The 25,372-nt window shown below is 33.6% G+C and overlaps 2 pseudogenes; both read left to right on the forward strand.

Annotated features, from left to right (window-relative positions):
* Positions 1-4,999: 4,999 nt before the first annotated feature.
* Positions 5,000-8,183, forward strand: LOC120177055 (annotated as a pseudogene).
* A 12,158-nt stretch (positions 8,184-20,341) lies between these two features.
* On the forward strand, positions 20,342-22,966 carry LOC120177056 (annotated as a pseudogene).
* The last annotated feature ends 2,406 nt before the right edge of the window (positions 22,967-25,372 follow it).

Below are 25,372 nucleotides of genomic sequence, written 5' to 3' on the forward strand. Positions count from 1 at the left end.
ACATTCCTGTTGACTTTGAATTTGACTGTTAATTTTGACCAAAAAGTCTGAAAAGTCATATTTTATGTTTTTCGATGTCCTGAATCTGAATTCGAAGTCCGTTTTTCCAAATTCAAACTTGGTAAGCTATTTTTCATCATTTTATATCCCTATTCAGTGCAAATTTTTATGTTGTATACGAGACATTATGGGACGGGTAATTAAAGTTTGAGGCCGATCAAATGGAGTTTAATTGATATGGCTTAAAAATAGAGGTAATACTTTACTTCCCTATGCTTGTTTTACGATACATATTGGTATTGCTAAGTTCATGGATGAATATGTTTCGTCTCATCTGTATAGTTAATTAATTCTAAATTGGATTCGAATGCGGTAAAAAGTAAGTAACTAAATAAAACTCTGATATCTTGTATAAGAAATTAGAATATTTATAAGGAACAATTCCAAGTTATGTGATTAACCAGTGAAGCGTTTAACCTCATAACCTTTAAAATTTGATTACACTTGTTAAAAATTGAAACACCGAAAATACCTAGAAGAAAATTTATGAAATTACCCTTGAGGTAAAAATAGCCCAAATTGACCCTGATAGAGAAAATACCTTGAGAATTTGTATCTAATCCGATAAATTACAGATGTAACTATTAAGTTCCTATTTTGTTTAGACAATTTCTGATGAACAGTTCGTAACCTCTGAGAAAGCACTAAACCCACAATTTCTGATTTATGAGCATACACCCAAAGACTAACTTATCGAAAGTACTCTTATTGTTAGAATTGTTTGAAATTACTGAAATAAATGATAAGTTTGAAATAATTGGAAAGACTATGCAGAAAGAATTGACTGAAATACCCATGTAGTGTAAAATGACCCAAAATACTCCACGCCTGGAATAATTGAATACCCTTAAGCTCTGAAATGTATAAATATACCTCGAATATCAGGATGATCTAAATACCCTTGTGACTTGGATTAAGCAATGCCTTTGGAGAACTTCTGAAGATATCGATGAAGTTTTAAATGATTTAGCGCCTTTGGAGTACGACCTGAGTTGGTCGATCATCCATAATACTGTTACATTACGGGAAGTAAATAATATGGAATTCTGTAAATCGCTGTATACCCTTATTAAATTGATTTATCAAATTTCTAAGGAATTGAATGACTAAAATATCCTTATAAGCCTGATTAATGGAATCACTTTAGGAATGTTTGAATCCTAAATAAATTTTGATTCAATAATTCTCGAATACCTTGTTGATATATCTGAATATTATGATCTTGATAAATCACTTCCTGAATGACTGATGAATCTACTCGCTTTCCCCGCTTGATAATTGCTAAGTACCTCCAAAAATAACTAGATCCTCTAGTGTGTTCCTTATGTGTCATATAATTGTTTTATATATTTTAAAATGTAATTTTTTGAATTTACAAATTTACTGATATATTGATTTACTGTTTATGAACTATGGCTACATGATATGTGTTCTCTGATTACCTATTTTCACTGGAAAATATAATCGTTCCTGATTTATGGATCATGAAATCTACTGTTAACTATATGGGAAGATTATTAGGACACAGTCTGGGTAGGATTTTGGAGTATGTAGGTTCATCTCTGATCAAGCTAGTAATTCCTCATGCAGGTTCAGCACCGATCAAGATGGTAATTTCCTATGGACCTAAGGTGACCCTTGGGTGGGCTCCTGGGCCTAATGGGCATAATGGTATGACCTTATGGACCGTAAGGTACTCCTTTAGGGTGGCTCCTCTGCTATGTGCATTAGGTAAGTCCTTATGGGCTTGTGGGCACACCCCTCAGGTGGGCAACTATGCTTCAGCTATGGTAATACATTATGGACCCAAGGTGCTCCCTTAGGTTGGCACTTACTCCCAATGGGCCTAGGGTAAGTCCTTATGGATGCAGTTATGGGAACTGCATATCGGTGTTCGGTTGGAGGGTATTCTTGTGGTTTTAAAATATGTTTTAAACTACTAATGTTTTAAAGGACTTGTTCCCATTTCTCTGTTTTGTTGTAACACACTAGACTCCTCAATTCAATTTTCTAAATATGTCTCTCTCTGAATACTTCATTCATACTGATGACTGTCCCATTAATGAATTTATGCTTTACCTTATACCTGATGGCCTATTGCATTAATCTGGTAGTTCTGTATTATTGAGCTTCCCAAAGTTCACTCTTTACTCACCATTTCAAGTTAAAAAAACCGATCCACTACAGCTATCAACTTCAATTTTGGAAGTTCTTTTGGCTTTGCTTGCAGAGTACGACACAATGTGTAATTTGGGGGCATATAGGTCACATTTGATTTTTTTTATATACCGAGTCTGAAACTTGTTTGATTTTAATTATGTTTGTAATATATGAATGATTTTCTGAACTTGTATTTTATTTATAAATTGTTTTACGACTTTACACGTTTTAACAAAAAAAAGTAATTTTTCTTGGATTTTTATTGTGAGTCGCTTCGATGGCCATAATGTGACACCTCAGATCGGATCGGGTCATCCGCATCGGTCTAAGGGTGTTACATTGAAGTTTTAAAACTTTGAGAAATGAGTAAGATGTTTTTTAGAATTATTAATCGGTTTAGAAAAATCTAAGTGTATGATATTAATGGAAATATCTTTAAGGTTAAAATGATTAAATTGACCTTATAGCGTTAAATGACTAAAATGACTATATCATAAAAAAAAGAATGATAAACTCCTCAGAGATTGAATAGATAATCATAATTATTTGATAAGACTTACTAAGAGTCCTAACTTACTAAAAGACTATTATACCATGGAGCCTTGAAAGGATGTAATCTCAACAAACCATCTTTAACACTTACCTCAATGAAGACGATGAAGCATAGACAAACGATAACGATTTGACTATGTGATTGTATCGGCTTGGAAATGGTTCTTCCGGCCGTTGCTATCCCACGAGAATGGTCGATTTGTTGGATACTACAACTACGATAAAGACAATATTACGAGCATTTCCATGTACCATGCATACAAAATAGACTTCAAAACAGCTTTTAACTAAAAACCACCATTCTTTTTCATTTCAACCCTAACCGAAAAATACCACAACCATTACATCATCACCAAGCCAGACACCTTTTTGCCCCGACCAAATCAAAATTTGGACCTGCAAAAGAGAAGCCAATAAATCATCAGGGATAAAAAGAAAAGGAAGAAAAAGCTTTGGCTTTTCCCATTTTCAACAATCAAAGTATCTTTTCTTTGATCTCAATGATAGAAGAGCCATATTAGATGAGAAGAATGATATGCTTATGTACAGTCATATCTGACGGACGATCGAAATAGTAGATATAAGACGAAGACAAAACTTCAAGTGAGACAGCTTTTGAGAATATTTTGATGAATATAATATTTAATAAGGAAAGAGAATTGTTAGAGTTTAACCCAAATTACATCCTACTCAAATTGATGAAGATACAAAATTGAGAGAAAATACCAAAATTAAGAAATTTAACTTTATTGAAAGTAGGAAATATATTCTATTAGAAGTAAGAAACGTAGTTTGAGCATATTTCTTGTTACGTAAGTTTCCTTTGTAATTAGATTTTTATTCCTACGAGTTATAAGTAGATACTAGATATTAGGGTTTAAAAGAAAGCTGATTAAACTCTATATTGCATTTAGCCGAAAATTCTCTTATAATCTCTTTTTAATCCACGTAAATATTGGTGTCTTATTTTTATTTCTTTTACCTTCGATCGTGTTCATTGATCTTTATCGACATTTTCTATTATAAATTGGTATAAGATCTTCTGAGTCATTTGTCATGATCATTATAACAGCAACATTGATATATGATATTATGTCGTTTGATCGTAATATCAAATTATATTGTAAAAGGTAAAGATGAGGGTAATTCTTGTGCAGATGAATTTGGAAGATGAGGCTCCATTGGGGTAATATGAGATGCGTTTGACATTGAAGCCTTAAGAGAAATAACAAAAGGATCAAAAGATATTATCCCAATTACATCTGTATTTATCGAATGAACTTCTATAGGATATATTAAAGGAAAAGGTCGTCACAACGTTATAGAAGAAGTTGGAGAAATTATGAAAATTGAAAATCCTAACTATTAAGTTAAATCTGAAGCAACAGGCACCATTAGTGAAGCTACTGTTCTAAAAAGGGTAAATAAAAAAGAATGATACAAATACCAAGATCAACTCTATTTCATTGAGTAGAGATGATATAATGGCACCAGGGTAAGGTAGTGAAGCTACTGCTTTATCTCTTATTTAGTTTTGTTCGTCGGTTTAACTTGTTGTTGCTTGAAGAAATATTTTCAATTATTCTACATATGAAACAGTGGTGCTTCAACTAAAACTAGACATTGGTAATGTTAATATGTTATTGAGACAAAACAATAATAAAAGCCAAAATGACAAGACACTTTTGTCGTAGCATGGCAAGCCTTCCATAATATAGAAGCTACTGAGTAATATGATGCATCACATTGTAGAACTGAGCATTGTACTCCAAAACTGTTTCCATTGTTCATCAGCATATTTTTGTCAGCCTGTATATTAAGTAATGCAAGTAGAATTTGTTTGCCATCCAAATTATGATGTATCCTAATCTTCTTTTATTTTATTGGGTAAACTACACATTTAATATTTAAATTATTATTTTTATTCTATTTGGTACTAAGAGCAGAAATATTCATAATAAGCAAGACAAATTAATATTCAAATTTTATTCTACACAAAATTAGTTCACTCTGTCAAGGAATTTTATCTTCCTCACAATTACATGAATCATAAAAAAATATTAAAACTGAATTTCTAATTATTTTTTTTAAATATCCTTTTATTAAAAAAGTAATGCCAATTTAATATTTAAGATACCTGTGTTTCTTAAAATAAAATAGCACATTTTCTTAAAAAAACTCAACGTCGACCTGATTTTTCTAAAAATTGGTTTGGACGTCTTGTACAAAACGTGTGTTTCTAGGTAACTGTCTTGACTTCTTCCATTCCATACAACTCCTGTTTCAAGATCAATCTTTACGCCATGGAGGCTCCCCTTGGGAGAAGCCATGGGCAGCCCAAAACAGCTAAAATTGTCCTAACCCTCTTCGTTCTCACCCTAGTTTTCCTCATAATTATCCCCGTCTTTTACCTGGATCCTTTATTCCTCCTTAACGCCTTGTCCCCCAACCCCTCTCCCACCACCCCACTCCGAGAACCCCAAATCCTGTCCCCGATCAAGATATCCGAAGAAGAGGAGTGCGACATATTCTCCGGCGAATGGGTGCCGAATCCCAACGCCCCGTACTACACGAGCACGACGTGCTGGGCGATACACGAGCATCAGAATTGCATGAAATACGGAAGGCCAGATACGGAGTTCATGAAATGGAAATGGAAACCTGATGGGTGTGAGCTCCCTGTTTTGATCCCTGCTCAGTTCCTGGAAATCGTTAGGGGAAAATCCTTGGCCTTTGTTGGCGACTCTGTGGGTAGAAACCAGATGCAGTCCTTGATATGCCTCCTTTCTAGAGTAAGTCACATTTCTTTTCCATCTATATTTTACTATTTCATGCATAGTATTAAATTGGGCGTTGTGATTGTAAATGTTTTACCCTTAAAACGTGTTTTATTTTGAAAATTAATTATGTTTTTATATTGTGAATATAATTTGTGATGTTACGGTGATACTAAAAGATATTATGACCATAATTTAATATTATGATTTCATGCAATATGTGTGATAATTACATCTTATATAAAATCAAAGACAATGTGTGTAAGCTTTAGGAACACACTTCTCCAACTATTAGTCCACAACATCATATTTTTATGTAAAATATAATATTAATTCATATCGAATCAAGGACGAAAACAATATTTTATGATAGGAGGTGAACTACTAAAATTCTAAGAAGGGATGAATTTGTAAAATTTCAGGAGGCAAAAATATATTCTCAATAGAAAATACATAAAAAATCTAAAATATATGATAATTTTAAATTTTAAACTCAAACAACAATTGTGTATTTCTATAATTTATATGATTGTGTGATATATGATTTTAAAAAAAATATTTTAAAAAATATCATCCAATATTTTATAATTTTAGTACAAACTAAACGATCATAATGGATATATGGATGGTTGTTATCCCCTGAAATCTCATATTTGAACACGGTGTTTATAGGAATATGTAAATTTTCATGGTAAAAAGGTTAAGAATCTTTCGATTAAAAAAATTAGATAGTACCTGTTCAATTCATGTTTATTTATTTTAATTTTAGTATTTAAATAATATATAATAAAATAATAAATTTAAAAGATTAGAAAACTAATATTGGATACTTGTACCGAACTAATGTTCATCACTCTCATTGATGATTATTTCAGGTGGAATATCCAATAGATGTTTCGCATACAACCGACGAGAATTTCAAACTATGGGGATACACAACTTACAATTTCACCATGGCTTACTTTTCTACTACACATTTGGTGAAATCAGAAGAAAGAGACGCCAATGGTCCGACGCATACCGGCCTTTTCAATCTTTATCTCGATGAATCCGATGAAGGATGGGCGGCCCATATCAAAGAATTCGACTACTTAATCATCTCCGACGGCCATTGGTTCGATCGTCCGGCTGTTTTCTACGAAAATCATCAGATTGTGGGCTGTCATTATTGTCTTATTGAAAATGTCGTCGACTTAACAAAGTTCTATGGGTATCGAAAGGCTTTTAGGACTGCTTTCAGAACGATTAATAGCTTAGACAACTTCAAAGGCGTGACGATTTTAAGAACTTTTGCACCATCACACTTCGAGAACGGAGTGTGGAACGAAGGTGGGAATTTTGTGAAAAAAAAGCCGTTCCGGAGCAATGAGACGGCGTTGGATGGCGATAGCATGGAGTTTTATATGATTCAGATGGAAGAATTTCAGACCGCTCAAAGAGAGGGAAAACGGATGGGGAAGAAATTTAGGTTAATGGATACAACACAAGCATCGTTGTTGAGACCGGACGGGCATCCGAGCCGATACGACATTGGCCTCATGAAAACGTGACATTGTACAATGATTGTGTGAATTGGTGCTTGCCTGGTCCCATTGATACTTGGAATGATTTCTTGCTTCAAATACTGAAGATGGAAGGGTTAAGATCACATCAAGAGAGGCTTTCTCCGGTTGATAAAATTATGAGATCCTAATAAACATTTTATCTTATTATTTGTTTCTAATTCTTTATTGTATCATTAGTATTTCTTTTGTTAGTTGTACTTTTTTGTTTATCTGATTGATAATTTATGCAGCTCGATACGGTTGAGCACACTGAATTATTTGGCTCTTCATATGGCTCATCTTCTTTTACATCTTCGGTTCAAAAATTTTAGTAGTCAAAAAAGGAAAGAAAGTAAGGGAGTGTGCCATCCATGGCATTTTTTTCTTCCTCTAGCAGAAAATCTTCATTTTATTTCTTTTTCCTTGCCACAAAGTTCAACATGAGTTGCATTATTGCTATCATAAGTTGTTGTTAACAGCCAAACAATCCAGTGCATTCACCCGGCGACAGAGAAATGAGCGCAAGTGGGGTTGGAAGAAAAGCATATTAAAACATGGGATAAATTAAAATTTTATCCACATAGGATTTTATGTTTAAAAAAACTCATAATTAATATTTTATCTAAAATTCAGGGGTTAGAATAAAAGTAAACCTTTTTATTAATGTGCAACTTCTTCAAGCTAACTATATTCAATCTCGCAATGATCAAAACTTACTAAAATTATAACAGAAGCGATCAAAATTTATGTTTTTATTTTTTAATTTGATGAGTAGAAGTGTATAAATATAAAAAAAATAAGTGAATCTTTTTTTTAGTTTACCCATAAATAAAAATAAAAGTTATATATATATGATTAATCTTGGGTGATTACAAGTTGTAGTATATGTTCTATAGACTCTCAACCATTTGACAATGAACACTCAAATACCCTATAGTAGCTAGTGCTCAAACCCGAGACCTCTAAGAATAACAATTGTCCCTTAACCATTGAGATCGTTTGATTCATGCAAAAAAATCATATATAAATAAACAAGAATTAAAATTTTATATATATAATTGTTTTGGTTTAGGTTGACAGAAGAAAGTAGACAATAGAAATAGATATTTCGAGAAAAGAAAAGTTCTCTTTCAATTTATGAAAAATTTATTCTGCAGTAGATGGTATTATTTGATTATAATGTACTAAATTTTCTTGCCAGTTGGTTGTCCTTCCTAACTTCCCCAATGATTTGTACAGGTGGTATCATTCGGTTTGGGCTTCACTCAACATTCCTACTCTCCTCTAATCTAGCTGTAACTCCTTTTTTTCGTATCTTTAATATCCTCGTACATTTCAAGTTCCATCATTTAATTAATTTCTATCCTAATTCCCCTAAATTAAGTCATATGATCCCTAACCGTTCCTTTACATCCCCAATTCACATTTCTTCATGACCCTCTTCTTCTCCCCCAATCTTAACATTACTTGTCCCACGAAACGATCCTTGACCCCAAAAATCAAGGCTAGGAAACTATATTCAAAAGACGTAGTAATCTTCTAAGATGTCGTGCAGTTCATCAAGATTTATCTATCGAACCAACAACTACGTGACAAGTCTATTTTATCTAATAACAATTTGTTTACCCAAAATTTCTTGAGGAAATATCTTCAATAGACCATTTGTTTCTGATGTAGGTTGAGCAAGAGAAGGGACGACTGAGTCCCCAACATGTTTCTTCAACAAACTCACATAGAAAACGAGGTGTATGCACGAATTGACAAGTTATTCTAGGCGATATGCCACTTTCCCAATCCTTTCTAGAATCTTACAAGGACCATAAAACTTAGTGGCTAATTTTAGGTTCTCCCTCAGGGTAAGGGATTTATGTCTGTAAGGTTGTAACTTTAGGTAAACCTCATCTCCTACATTAAATTCCCTTTTCGTTCTATTTTTATCTTCTCGTTGTTTCATATGATTCTAAACTTGTTGTAATTGATCTTTAAGAATATGTTTGAACTGTTCATGTTCTCTAACAATATCATTCACACTTTGCACATTCGTTTTAGTTTTCCAAGTTATTTTTGGGGGTTTATAACCATAAAGTTCTTGAAATGGTGCCAATTGCATAGTTGTGGTATGAAGTGTTGTACCACCACTCCTTATGAGATAACCAGTGAGCCCATAGCTTAGGACTGTAAAAATAAAACTCCCTTAGGTATTGTTCTAGGCAATGGTTAACCCTCTCAGTTTAACCATCTATCTCTGGATGATATGTTGTACTGTATAAATATTGTGTCCCCAACTGCTTGATTAGTTCCTTCAAAAAAGTACTAGTAAACATCTTATCCCTATTAGGGATTGTAACACCCAATTTCCCGTATATGTTTCCGTACACGAGTCATTGATGTCACATCACTTTTAAAACTTTACACTTTTGAAAAACCAATATAAAATTTGTTTCCACTCATAAAATGTTTTGATTTAATAAACTAAAGCCTTCATTTACTTATAATATATAAATAGATCTTAAAGGGTCAAACATCTTTAAAATTTTACAACATCATAGTTCAAAATACTTTTCAGAGTATTGTAATAAATCTATTACATGCCAACTAACAATATCAAAAGTGGACATATTTGTCGTACAGTTACTGATGAGGCGACCCTTGAATAACAAATGTCAGATGCACTCCTTACTCTTCTTGCTAAAACCTACGCGTGAAATAAACACATGTTAAGTATTTACATAGTGAGGCAATAACACTAATGAGGTGAAATCAATGCATCAGTATATCATAACTATCAAATTCAAATTTATTGTTTTCAAATCATTATAAGTTCTTTGGGGTGCACACGTAGTGCCGATACGGTCGTTCATAAACTTATTATGAATTTGTGGGTTGCACACTTAGTGCCGATACGGTTGTTCATAAACTTATTATGAATTCCATTGGTTGAACACTTAGTGAGCATACGGTCGTTCATAAACTTATTATGAATTCCGTGGGTTGATCACTTAGTGCCAATACGATCATTCGTAAACTTATTATGAATTTCGTGGGTTGCACACTTAGTTTTGATAGTACACATAGTATTGATATAACAATGCAATATATGCATTTAACCACATGCAACTATAACTGTTAATGTACATAATAAATGCACTCACCTGATGTGCCTCACTAGTATGATGTAATGATGTCCGACTATTCACGACTTTATCCTTGCCTTTTTGTTTGCTTGACTTGGGAGCTTGATTACGATCTACATAAGCATCCATTATTACACATACCATACAAATGTTAGTATATTCTCCAACATTTATACATTCAATAATACTCAAAAGTACTATTATACTCAATTTCTATCAAAATTTGTTCTATCTTAAATTTTCCAGACTCAATAGTATCGATACCCCAACCATGGTATCAATACTTCTATATTATGGTACTGGTACTCCCTTCAGTATCGATACCATTTCTACATTCTAGAATCCATGGTATTGATACCTTCCTATTAGTATCGATACCCTCATCAATATCAAAACTAATTGCATCAATATCAATAATGTTCATCGTATTTCCCCAAATTTAAACATATAGTATCGGTATTGTTCTTCCAGTACCAATACCCTTACCTAGATTTTCTATTTTTTCAGCTCGATTTTTACTCAAATTTCGTTTAAATCTCTTAATTTTACCTCAAACAATACTATTAACTTATCACTAACTTTCCTTCATTAATCTTCCTATAACATCCAATTTCTCTAAAGAATACTCCAAACCTATAATCACACTACTTTTTCATACATGTCTTTAATCACATTTAATGCTTCTAATCTCTTATTTACTTTTTTGACAAGTCAAATTTACTTGTAATCCTCAATAAAAACTCATATTTCAACATATCCCTCAAAAACCCATTTTCTCCAATCTTAAATAAATCATCCATCTCTTAGTTTTAATCCTCTTTAAACCTTCTTTAAACTTCCACATCACTTAAGGTTTCAAGAACAAACCAAAGATAAAAGGAAAAATTAGCTAGATGAAGCCTTACCTTTAGCTTTGGAGGAGAGCACGTGACACGCAAAGAGAAGAAAAAGTGAACTTAGCTTTTTTCTCAACTTTTCCCCTTTTCTCACTTAAATATCCCTAATATAATAAATTTTAAATCCATTTCCCTCTAAAGGACCAAAATGCCCTTTCATTCTTTCATTCTTACTAATTGGTCTCAAACATAATTTCTAAACCATTTATTATACTTTATCAATTTAATCCTCCAGATTTTTAAATCTTTTTAATATAGTCACTAACCCAATATTTGGGGTATTACAATTCTCCCCCTTAAGAAAATTTGTCCTTGAATTTTAAAGAAGTACATGATACGAAGAAGTGTGGAAACTGCTTCCTCATGTCATCTTCTCTTTCCCAAGTAGCTTCTTCTACTTTATGGTTTTGCCAAAGCACTTTGACTAAATGAATCTTCTTATTACGCAGTTCCTCCTTGTTTTCTTTAGCCAAGATCCACACTGGTTCTTCCTCATAAGTTAAATCTGGTCGGATCTCTATTTCTTCGGGTACGATGACATGAGATGGATATGATAGGTACTTTCTAAGCATCGACACGTGAAAAACATTATGGATATTGTCCATATCATGAGGCAACACTAAATGATAAACTACTGGTCCAACCTATTTCAAAATCTCATAAGGTCCAATGAATCTTGGACTCAACTTTCCTTTGCGCACAAACCGTAATACTTTCTTCCAGGGTGATACTTTTAGAAATACCTTGTTTCCTACTTGAAATTCAATCTATTTTCTCTTTAGATCAACATAAGATTTATGTCAATTAGAGGCTATCTTCAGATTATTTTGGATAATTTTCACCTTCTCCTCCATTTCTTTCATCAAATCCGGGCCGACTAAGTCTCGATCTTTTAGCTCAAACCAATTTAAGGTTTTTTTGCACTTTCTCCCATAGAAGGCTTTATACATGGCCATCTTAATACTCGATTGATAACTGTTATTATAAGAAAATTCCTCTAAAGGTAAATACATTTCCCATGATCCTTTAAACTCAATCACACATGCCCTTAGCATATCATCCAATACTTGAATAGTTTATTCTGATTACCCGTCTGTCTACAGATGAAAAGTTTCGAGTACCCAATGCCTCTTGCAAGGACTTCTAGAATCTTGAAGTAAACCTTGGGTCTCGATCGGACACTATCGATATGGGCACTCCATGCAACCGAACTATTTTCTTTACATACAATTCCGTATATTTATCCATCGAGTAATCTACCTGGAATAAATTGAGTTGTCTTGGTTAATCTGTCTACAATTACCCATATCGAGTCCTTTTTACCTAGTGACAAAGGCATCCCTAAAACAAAATCCATTGTAACTCATTCCCATTTCCACTCAAGAATGGATATCGGTTGTAGTAATCCGAATAACACTTGATGTTCAGCTTTCAATTGCTGACATATCAGACATCTCGCAACAAACTCTGATACAAATCTTTTCATGCTAGGCCACCAATTCGACTCTTTATATCCTGGTACATTTTATTCCCGCTGGATCCATAGTCAAAGGACTATAATATGCCTCGGAAATAATATCTTTCTTCAGTTCATCATTATCCGAAATGCAAAGTCTTCCACGATAATATAAACATCCATCAGCCCTCAGTTCGAAGTCTTTGGCCTCTTCTTTTTCTACTTGCGCAATTCTTGCCAAGCATTTATCATCTTGACCTTGTAGCTCTTTTACCTGATCCAAAACATCGGCTTTAACTTAAGCTCAACAATCAAGGTACCATCTTTCTTAAAAGATATACGCGCATCCAAAGCCCGTAGAGCAATAAAAGTTTTTCAGCTAAGTGCATCCGCTACCACATTAGCCTTTCCCGTATGATAATCAATGATTAAATCATAATCTTTTAAAAGCTCGATTCATCTTCTCTGTCTCAAATTCAGTTCTTTTTGAGTTAGCAAGAACTTTAGACTCTTGTGATCTGTATAAATATGGCACCGCTTACCGTACAGATAATGACACCAAATTTTCAAAGCAAACACTACCGCTGTCAATTTCAAATCATGGGTCAGGTAATTTCTCTCGTGATTCTTCAACTATCTTGAGGCATAAGCCACAACTTTTTCATCTTGCATCAGCACACATCCCAACCCATTATGGGATGCATCACTGTAAATGACGTAGTCTTTACCCGACTCTGGTTGTAGAAGCAGTGGCGCCTCTATTACAATCCTCTTTAACATTTCAAAACTTTCTTGACATTTATCCGACCAAACAAAAGGCACGTCTTTCCTCAAAAATTTAGTTAATAGAGAAGCCAACATTGAAAAGTTTTTCACAAACCACCTATTATAATCAGCAAGCCCCAAGAAACTTCGGACATATTCATTGGGGGTTATCAATCCACAATAGCTTGAATCTTTTTGGGATTTACTCTTATGCCTTCTACGGAGACTATATGGCCAAGGAAGGCAACCTCAGCTAACCAGAACTCACACTTGGATAATTTGGTATACAGTTTTCTCTCTTGAAGAGTCTAAAAAACCACCCAAATATGAGCATCATGCTCCACTCTTAACTTTGAATATACCAAAATATCATCGATAAATACCACCATCAATTGATCCAGATAAGGTTTGAATACTCGGTTCATCAAATCCATAAATGTTGCAGGAGCATTAGTCAATCTGAATGGCATCACCACAAATTCATAATGTCCATACCGAGTCTGAAAGGTTGTCTTTGAAATATCATCCTCTTTAATCTTTAATTGGTGGTACCCCGACCTCAGGTATATCTTAGAGAACATCAATGCAAATTTTAGTTGATCAAACAGATCATCAATCCTTGGAAGAGGATACATGTTCTTAATCGTTACTTTATTTAACTGACGATAGTTAATGCATAACCACATAGACCCGTCCTTCTTTTTCACAAATAGCACAGGTACTTCCCAAGAAGAAACATTGGGTCTGATAAATCCCTTATCAAGTAACTCTTGCAATTGGTCTTTTAATTCTTATAACTCTATTAGATCCATTCGATATGGAGCCATAGAAACAGGTTCAGTACCCAGGTAAACTTTAATTTGGAATTCCACCTCGCGGTTTGGAGGTAATCCCTGTAACTCCTTGGGAAAAACATCTGGAAACTCCCTAACTATGGGAATATCATCTACTCTCACTTTCGATACTCGAGTGTCTACCATGTTAGCTAAGAAATCTATACACCCTTTTAACATCATTTTCTTTGCAGTCATGACTGATATCATATTAGATGGTATTTTGCTTTTTCTCTAATCACTACTATTTCGGATCCCTCTGCATCCTTAAAAAATAATCGCTTTTTGCGACAATCAACCCATCCATGATGTGGAGACAACCAATCCATGCCCAAAATGATTTCAAACTCATCGAAGGGCAACTCCATCAAGTTTGTCAGGAACACAACCCCTTAAATCTTTATAGGGCATTTCCTACATACCCGAGTTACTCTCGCACTATATCTCATAGGGATTACCACTATCATCTCACTAACAATTGGTTTTAAAGGAATTCCTCTAGTTCTAACAAAATTTTTACTAATGTATGAGTGAGTAGAATCAGGGTCAATCAAAACAAATACAGGTTCATCAAAAAGATAGAATGTACCAGTTAAAATCTTTGGGTCATCCCGATCTTCATTAGTCTTAATATTATAAATTTGGGTCACTCCCCAAGTCTCTTATCGTTGGTTCGGCTCAGATTAACCGCCATATCTTCATCTTCCTCTTATTCTACTATATGATGCTACTAATCTCTCAGTTTGCACTGATCTATCTCCAAATCTCTATGGACAATTTCGAGCATAATAACCAGTTTCTCCGCAATGAAAAAAAGCGCCAGAGAGTAATCTACACACTGCCCAGTGAAATTTTCCATATACATGGATTAGTTCTTTCTCCATATGCTCTACCCGAGCTAGCGGTAAAACATTGTGATTGTTTCATTTTCTGAGAAACTGCAGCAGAACTAACTCTATCAGTATATCGGGAACTCGAGCCCTTGTCTCTCTTAGCATGATGGGAAGTTGAAGACATTCTAACTTTTTTTCCCGTCTGTATACTCTGCTCCGCTGCTAGAGTCTCATCTTGAGCTCTTTCAATAGCCTTAGCTCTGTTAATAACTTCTTGCAAATGAGGCAAATTTAAATCCAACATCATCTCTTTCCACTTAGGCCTCAAACCCTCAATGAACCAATCACATTAGGGTTTATCATTGGGAACTACCTCAGTAGCATAACGACTAAGCTTGTTGTATTCAGCCTTATACTCATGCACTGCTTGATCGCCCTGTTTCAAACTAAGAAACTTTAGCAACATTGACTGTATAAACTGCTCCCCTATGTACTTGTTCTTAAACTTATCTTGAAAGAATTTATGTTCACTTGTTCAGGTGATGCATACAACGTAGTATTTGATCACCACACTCGAGTTGATCCTCGAAGTAAAGATATAGCTTCACCCAGCTTTTCAGAATCTGAGCATTAAAGACTTTTCAACATCACCAATACATCGTTTAGCCATAAATTAGCATCCATCAGACCTTCATCATCTTCTCCCTGAAACTCAGGAGCTCTCAAACTTCTTAACTATTTTGGGATTAACATCTGCGGTGCTGGAGGAGGAGGGGGAGGTGGAAAAGGTTGGAATCGAGTCAAAATGGCATAAAAAGCTTGCATAAAGGCTCCAAACTCTGGCACAAGCATACCCTGATGTGCAAGCGCACTTGCATTTTCAGATGGGATCAGATGCTCGCTATTAGCTTCATAGCTCTCGTTACCCAACCCTTCTCTAAATTCTTGACCAATCGTTCTTCACGAATTTGTAGAATCCGACATCTAATATAACATACATAAGGATAATACTGAAGTTAGTAAGGAGTGACATCAATCATATTCTAACTATACCCTATCAGTAACATTGACATCTTAGTGGCATGTAAACCCTTTTTACATTAAAATACACCCGATTTCTACTGAGAATCGGCTAAACATGTAGCTCTGATACCAATAAATGTAACACCCAATTTCCCATATATGTTTCCATACACGAGTCATATATGTCACATCATTTTTAAAACTTTCAACTTTTGAAAACCAGTATAAAATTTGTTTCCAATCATAAAACGTTTTGATTTAATAAACTAAAACCTTCATTTACTTATAATATGTAAATAGATCTTAAAGGTTTCGAATATCTTTAAAATTTTACAACATCATAGTTCAAAATACTTTTTAGAGTATTGTAATAAATCTATTATATGCCAACTAACAAAATCAAAAGTAGACAGTTGTCGTACAGTTACTGATGAGGTAACCCTTGAATGACAAATGTCATATGCACTCCTTACTCTACTCGCTAAAACCTACGCGTGAAATAAACACACGTTAATTATTTACTTAGTGAGGCAATAACACTAATGAAGTGAAATCAATGCATCAATATATCATAACTATCAAATTCAAATTTATTGTTTTCAAAACATTATAAGTTTTTTGGGGTGCACAAGTAGTGCCGATAAGGTCGTTCATAAACTTATTTTGAATTTCGTGGGTTGCACACTTAGTGTCGATAATACACATAGTACTGATATAACAATGCAACATATGCATTTAACCACATGCAACTATAACTCTTAATGTACATAATAAATGCACTCACCAGATGTGCCTCACTAGTATGTTGTAATAGTCAACTTTATCCTTGCCTTTTTGTTTTCTTAACTCGGGAGCTTGATTACAATCTACATAAGCATCCATTATTACACATCATACAAATGTTAGTATATTATCCAACATTTATACTTTCAATGATACTCAAATGTACTAATATACTCAATTTCTATCAAAATTCATTTTATCTTAAATTTTCCAGACTCAATAGTATCGGTACCCCTACTATAGTATCGATACTTCTATACTATGGTACCGATACTCCCTTCAGTATCGATACAATTTCTACATTCTTGAATCCATGGTATCGATACCTTCCTGTTAGTGTTGATACCCTCATCAGTATCGATATCAATTGTATTAGTATCAATATTGTTCATCGTATTTCCCCAAATTTAAACCTATAATATCAGCATTGTTCTTCCAGTACCGATACCTTTACCCATATTTTCCATTTTTTAGCTCGATTTTTACCCAAATTTTGTTTAAATCTCTTACTTTTACCTCCAACAATACTATTAACTCATCACTACTTAACCCCACTAACTTTCTTTCATTAATCTTCCTATAACATCCAATTTCTCTAAAGAACACTCCAAACCAAAAATCACACTACTTTTTCATACAAGTTTTTAATCACATCTAATGCTTCTAATCTCTTATTTACTTTTTTGACAAGTCAAATTTACTTGTAATCCTCGATAAAAACTCATATTTCAACATATCCCTTAAAAACTCATTTTCTTCAATCTAAAATAAATCATCCATATCTTAGTTTTAATCCTCTATAAACCTTCCTTAATCTTCCAGATCACTTAAGGTTTCAAGAACAAACCAAAGACGAAAAGAAAAACTAGATAGATGAAGCATTGCCTTTGGCTATGGAGGAGAGCATGGGACGAGCAAACAGAAGAAAAAGAGAACTTAGCTTTTTTCTCAACTTTTCCCTTTTTTCTCACTTAAATATCCCTAATATAATAAATTTTAAATCTATTTCCCTTTAAAGGACCAAAATGCCCTTTCATTCTTCTATTCTTACTAATTGGTCTCAAACACAATTTCTAAACCATTTATTATACTTTACCATTTAATCAATTTAATTCTCCAAATTTTTAAATCTTTTCAATATAATCACTAACCTGATATTTGTATTATTATAGAGATAGTCATTTTAGGCTAGCCACATAATTTGTAAATGTGGTCTAGTACAACTTAGCAACATCTAGAGTTGTATAGGGATGCAAAAAAGTTAAAAAAAAATAAGCATACATGGTGAATTTGTCAACCATCACCATAATGTAGTCTTTCTTCAGAGATGTAGGAAGACATTCTATAAAATACATTATATAAACCTCTCATGCTTGAGTTAGAACTGGAATAGGTTGCAAGAGTCCTAGTTTAGCCACATGTTCTATTTTAATACACTCACACACACCACACTTCAGTACATACACCTTAATCATTTTCTTTTACTCTAGCCAATAAAATTAGCTATAAATTCATTGATAGGTTGTCTGAATTCCTAAATGCCCGCCTTGAGGGGAATCATGTAATATTTGTAAGATTTGGACTCTTAAAGTGCCTGAACTGCCAATATAAACTCTGTTTTGAACCTCACTATGACATTAGAATACTTCTAATCCAAATGTGAAGATGGATGCACTGTTAATCTCTCTATCCAATCCTTAGCCATTTCATCTCCTTATAACTACCTTTAACTTCGTGCACCTAAATAGGAATAAGAGATATAATTCTCATGTGCAACAATTTTCCTTGATTCTCAAATTGTCTCGAAAGGGCATCTACCACAATATTAGACTTCCCATTTCTATATTGTATGATGTAATACAAGCCAAATAACTTGGAAAACCCCCCCATTTTTTAATTATGATGGTTAATTTCTACTTCAAAAAGTACATAAGGAGCTCATGATCCGTCTTTATAAAAAATGACTCCTTCTAAGTAATGTCTCCATTTGGACATGATCAATATGATAGTCAAATACTCTCTTTCTTAAATTGATAGTTCAACTTGTCTAGAGCTTAAAGCTTTACTAAGAAAAGCAATAAAAACACCCTCTTGAGAAAAAACATCCCTGTTTTTACAAAACTCGCATTTGTTTCTAAGTATAAGGGCTTATCATTTATCACTGTCACTATGACATGTTTCTTTCTAGCTACTTTAGGATCAGTAGGGTATGTACTTGATCTCTTTCAAAATTCGATTTCTCCTATTCTTACCCCTTCCCGTTTGAATCTTTAGGATTTTCTCCACATAACCCTGATTAATTGACATTCTTGTTTCAAGGCTAGTGATATGATTGTCTTGTACTTCCCACCATTTTGGAGGGTTAGTCTCATCATTTGCCTGCTTGACCAAATTCGCTAAGTCCTCAATCTGCTTTTGTATCACATACAAATCAGTGGATTCACCTATCATTTGATTATTCTTTGGCATACCCAAGCTTCATATTGCCAGGAATTAAGGCTATTGACACTAATTTATTATGGTTTAGGTTGAGAGAAAAGAGAAGACGAGAGAAATAAAAATTTTAGAGAAAAGAAAAGTTCATTCTTTCAATTCATGAAAAATTCATTTTGCAATACATGGTATTATTTGATTACAATGCACTAAATTCTCTTGTCAGTTAGCTATCCTTCTTAACTTCCTCAACGATTTGTACATGCGGCATCTTTCGGATTGGGCTTCACTATTGGCGGAGTCAGGCTTTGATGTGACGTCAAATGACACCCCAAAAATTTTAAAAAAGTTTTTATATATACATTTAATATAAAATTATTTAAAAATAAATAAAATTAATATATTTTTAAAAGAATATTGATACTTAAACATAAATTGACACATTATTCATTGCCATCCATTCCGAAATAATTTTTCTCTAAATTTGACACAAAATAAATTTTTCTAATTCTGTCCCTAAACTACACTCACCAAGCCGAGTCTCCACCAATCTAGGTGCATCTCCTCTTTTCTTATCTTTAATATCTCTGTGTATTTCACGTGCCCTCTTTTAATTGATTCTTCTCTTAATTCCCTCAAGTCCCGCAATCCTTAACCCTTTCTTTGCATCTTCAGTTCACATTTCTTCGCGATTCTCTTCTTCTCCTCCAATCGTAACAATAATTCCATCAGACTGAAATTTATACTGATCTCATACATTTAACTAAAATTTATTAGTAAATTAGGCATTTATTCATCCAATATAAGGTTCTTCAAAATTTTAAATATTATGATGAAATATGTCATTAGATTTTATTTATGGAATTATACAAGCGGTTGTTTCGATACAAACAAACAAAAAAAAGCAGGAAAACAACAAAAACCAAGGACAAGCATTCACTGTGGTAAGCTTTTAATTATCATTGATCATATTGATTTGACAAATTCGTGTTTAAATCATTACCACCAATTAGCTAGTTGATGATGAATTGTCATTGTTCGTTCGTTCCTATACTGAAATGAAATTCCTTGCATTTTCCAAGCTTTCCCAACATGAATTTCAACCTCATTTCAGTTTCCCCATGGAAAACACTCAACAAAACAGTTTCCATCAACTGTTTATTCTTAACCCTTTCACTGATTCTCATCAGCTCACTAACTTTAAGCTTTCTGAAAAGTTCCCATTCGCCATTGCCACTTCCCAGAAGCTTTGACAAAAACTGTGATGTTTTTAAGTTGGAAATGGGAGCCTTATCCACGGGATCCTTATTACAGTAGCAAAACTTATCGGCTGATGGTCGACCAGCAGAACTGCAAGAAGTTTGGGAGACCAGACACTGAGTTCATGAAATGGAGATACCATATGACTGTGAGTTGCCTCTGTTTGATGCAGCTCGGTTCTTGGAGATTGTAAGAGGGAACTCAATGGCTTTTGTTGAGGATTCAGTAGCAAGGAACCAGATGGAATCATTACTGTGCCTCTTGGCTCTTGTAAGTTCTTAACCATTTTTTGCACATAACTAAAAAATCGACTTCTGATTCTGGTTTTAAATCGAATTATGGAATCGAGAACATGGAGATCCGATCGGTTCGATTTTCAGTTCGAGTTTTTATTGCTTGCTCTAAAGAAATGGAAAATATTTGGAGTATGCTAAGCTTTAACGTATGCTTTCGCGTGCGTACATTTCAGGAAGCTTTTCCGGAGGATATAACTTGAAAAATTTCAGCAGACAAAAACTATTTCAAGCGTTGGTTCTATGTTGATTACAACTTCACCTTTGCAGTATTTTGGTCGGTGGCGGATGCACTAAGCCCCATAGGTGTAAGTGCATCCCATTATTTTAGAAAATTTGTTAAATTTAACTTAATGTGTTCATGAAAAATAGAAAAAAATTACAATTTTTATATTTCCATTATTTTTAAGAAAAGAAAATTAAAATTTTGGATCTCATTCTTAAATTTCTAGATCCGCCACTGATTTTGGTCACTATTATGGTTAAATCCAGAGCTCCAGACATCAATGGTCTCGTCAACGTTTACCTCGATGAACCAGATGAAGCATGGGTAAATGAGATCGGCAAATTCAACTACGTGATCATTTCGGTCGGGCAATGGTTTTTTCGGCCACTGCTACTCTATGAGAACAGTCGACTCGACGGATGCCATATCTGTAATCAAAACAACGTCACAAGCATTTCCAAGTACTATGCATACAAGATGGCCTTCAACACTGCTTCGGAACTCTTCTGAACCTTAAAAATTACATAAGTACGACGTTTTTACGAACCTTTTTGGCATCTCATTTCGAGAACAGAGATTGGGATAAAGGTGGTGATACATGCATCACAAATCTCACATCAAAGAAAAAAATAATAATTCTTCTAAATGATCCATTCGTCCAAACCTTGAAAGAGAATACCAGAACAGCAACAGACTTGCGACGACTTTTTGAATGGGATCCTGATCTTATTTGGTCAACATATCTTCTGTTTCTTATCTTTCTAACAGTTCTTGAATCACATCAATCTAATATTAAGAACTCAAGATACGTTCATTTTACTGAAGACAACACATGCAGAAATTCCTATACGAGATAAATACGTGATTTTTGTAAATATTACAAATTTTCAATATTTATATTGATTATTTGTAATATAATATAATATAGGATGATGCATTATCTTTTAAGATTAGAGTTATTATTTTATTAGGAATTAAGGCTGAGTTAAAACATTATTTTTAGTCATTATTATTTTTTATTAGAAATTAGAGTTAAAACATGTTTAATTTGTTATTATTTTATTTATTAGTTATTTAGGACCTTTAGAACTCACCCTCTATATAAAGGAGGCTTCACTCAACTTTGTAAAGCATATTTCTTTGATTAGTAATACAACGAGAGTTCGTTTTTGTAAGTATTGATTGTCTTGTGCCTTCAAAACTTCTTCTCCTGGAGTTCTTTCAAGTTCTTGCGGGATGATTAATCTTCACACTCCAATTCGCCTTTTCATCGCAACTAGGAGGGTTGGTTAGAGCTATATTATCATGTTTACCTTTTCATTGCGACTAGGAGGACTCGATAGGACATTATCCATCTATTTTCCACAAATTCATCATCTTCATCATCACTTTTGTCATCCACCTTCACAAGGGAGATCTTTTGATTTTTTTATTATTATACTTTATTTTTAAGTTGTTTATATTTTGTTTATATTGTTCTAATATCATCTTTATCGTTCACCTTCATAAAGGAAGTCATCTTCTACTATTCATGCCCATTTATTCTTCATCAGGTCTAGAGCTTTCTAGGTTTGATTCTTCAACAAAAGCAACGTTCATTAACCCGCCACCGCTTCCCTATCAGGAGGAAACTGGGTAGAACGAGGCCTTTTACAAGAAATGAAGCTGCAAGAGTTCAACATGGAGTTTTACTGGGTTCAAGTAGAGGTGCTGAGAAAAGCAGAGGAAAAAGGGAAGAAGAATGGGTTAAGATTTGAACTGATAAACGCTACTGAAATCATGTGGCTGAGACCAGATGGACATCCAAATGGGTATGGATACTCCATGAATAAGAATTCTCCCGTTTATGATTGTGTTCGTTGGTGTTTGCCAGGACCCATTGATACACTGAACGAGTTTTTGCTCTATTTGATGAACAAGGAAGTCCTCTCCTTCTAAACTCAGGAATTGTTTGGAAAATATATAAAAGAATTGGGGATTTGAGATTATGTTTGAAATCCTTTTTACGATTTATGTTCGATGTTTATGAGTGGCGTCTTCAAGTTTCGAACTCACATAATCAAGATATGAAGATGAAACCATTGAATCGATCATTATGCCAATAACAGAATAACTATGGGAGAAAATTAAACTTGGAAAAGATTCAATGTACTTGACAATGTGCTCTATACACAAAAATTTCAAGTAAAAAACGGTATTATATTACAATCGGAAAGAATACATCTTTTTGTGTATGCGGAAAAACATTACAATAACGATTAGAGTAATCCAGATGATGTATTTCAAAACGAAATCCTGATGAAGACCACAATGTGCAAAACCAAAATGTAGAGCACGAAAGCCGACCTGAGTAGCATGAGCCTCTGCTGATTCTCGCTCCGTCCGCCGGTGTAATAAGGAAGCTTGGGATGATAATCACCAGAAAAATCTGAGGAAGATCCCTTATCGGAAGAACCTCTTCCGAATCGGTTTCTGGCAGCATTTCCCTCAGCATTACTACTATCTAACTTTGTCCACAAACGGATCAACCTCTCCAGTTCCTTCTCTTTCGAATGAATTTCACCTACAAGACATTCTGCTTTTGCCTAAAACAACATTTAAAATATTCCTTCTGAAAATGACATCTTGAAAGACGCTTATACCAACCAACGTCAGAAAAAAATTCAAGCACCTTTTCTTTTAAGACAGTGACGAAAGGAAAATTTTAACTTGATTGAGAATACATACTATAAGGGAAAGCAATAAAACCCCATAAACCCAATTCCAAAGTACCTCAGTTAAAACAGCTTTAATACAGATCATAAAATTGCGAAGAGAACGGCATTTAAAAATGCCTTTTCTCTTTGGACAATCAGAATAGATAACTTTCATGAAGAGCATGTTAAAGAGAAAGCTGATCAGACCCAAAATTTTCAATTCCAAAGCACCTCCTTTTTTCAGTAATCAAAGCACCTTTGTTCCTCGAGTATGATCATGAATTACAAGCAGCACATTTGGGACATGTGATTGATGGCATGAGAGCTTGGGGTGACATTTTTATGCATATAGTGCAACCGCTGTAAAATTTGTAGGATGAATTAAATAACTAATCTACTTTGCAGCTAGGTAGGTGAAGTTAATAATGATGATCAAGAACTCAAGTTTTGGTTGACAACGATGATGTCAATTAGGTAGGTGAAGTTTGAATATTTTCCTTTAATCCGATACGATTTGGAACTCTTTCTTCTACCTTTCTTTAATCTGCAATGGTTGTGAGAAAAATGAGATAACAAACAAATTTGTTTCGGGATTTATCCTGTCGTTTTAACATGTTTGCAAAAATCTTAAAGTGGACAAATCTGTATAACAGAAATTGTCATGGAAGTAACTTTGGTTACTAATTTTGTTTCAAAATTTTGATTCTGTATGATAACAAAAACTTAAATAAATGAGAATTAATTTTCAATTTATAGGAATCTTTGATTTCGTATTTGAAATCAATTGGAATTTTAATTCTGTCACATAACACAGACTTATTTGATTTTTTATGTATAATAGAAATTGTGGGAAAGTAACAACTTTGTTACTGATTTTTCATAATTTTAGTTCTTGACTAAATTATGTTGATAGAGTAAATCAAAATTTAAATTTTGGTTTATTGTTGGAACTATTAATTTCACGTAAAATGGAATAATAGGTAATCTTAGCGATTCACCTAATTCGTGATTTAGAACGATGGTTCTTACTCAAACTTTGAATTAAAATTCAAACGCATTGATGGTTGTAAGCCACAACGAGAAATTATATGGATAGAATTTCGAGATATGACAACACAAGATGTTTTATTTGGTCATGTTAGATTTGATCAAATATCGAATGCTCCTCCTATTATTAGAGAGGATGGGATAAATGTTTTTACTAGATTTTGAAAGTATTATGGAAATGCATCTTGAATATATTTATCGGATGCACTTTATAAGGTGTAAAATACCCACAAAGAATTATGGATAACATTGGACCGTAGATACGAAACGGAAGATACTGGTACTAATGAATTGTCAGTGACAAAGTTCTTAAAATTCGTAATAATGGCACACACGAGGGAGAATAAATATTTTATTATCTCCATTGATGATAGCAAGAGTATTTCTATGTGTATTTGCTAAAAGAGAAAAAGCAAAGTTATAGATAAATTTGTTTTCTATAACATATGTAGTTAAAAACCAATTTAATAAATAGATTAAGATGGTAAGATGTTGAAAACATTTTGATGTTTTGATAAAACAAATTAATTATTATTGGATTTTAAGATTTTATAATTTTTTTTAAAAGTATATTCGATTAAATTATTCGAATATCAAAATA

This window comes from Hibiscus syriacus, unplaced genomic scaffold (genome assembly GCF_006381635.1).
Source record: "Hibiscus syriacus cultivar Baekdansim isolate YM2019G1 unplaced genomic scaffold, ASM638163v2 tig00112281_pilon, whole genome shotgun sequence".
Classification (NCBI taxonomy): Eukaryota; Viridiplantae; Streptophyta; class Magnoliopsida; order Malvales; family Malvaceae; genus Hibiscus; species Hibiscus syriacus.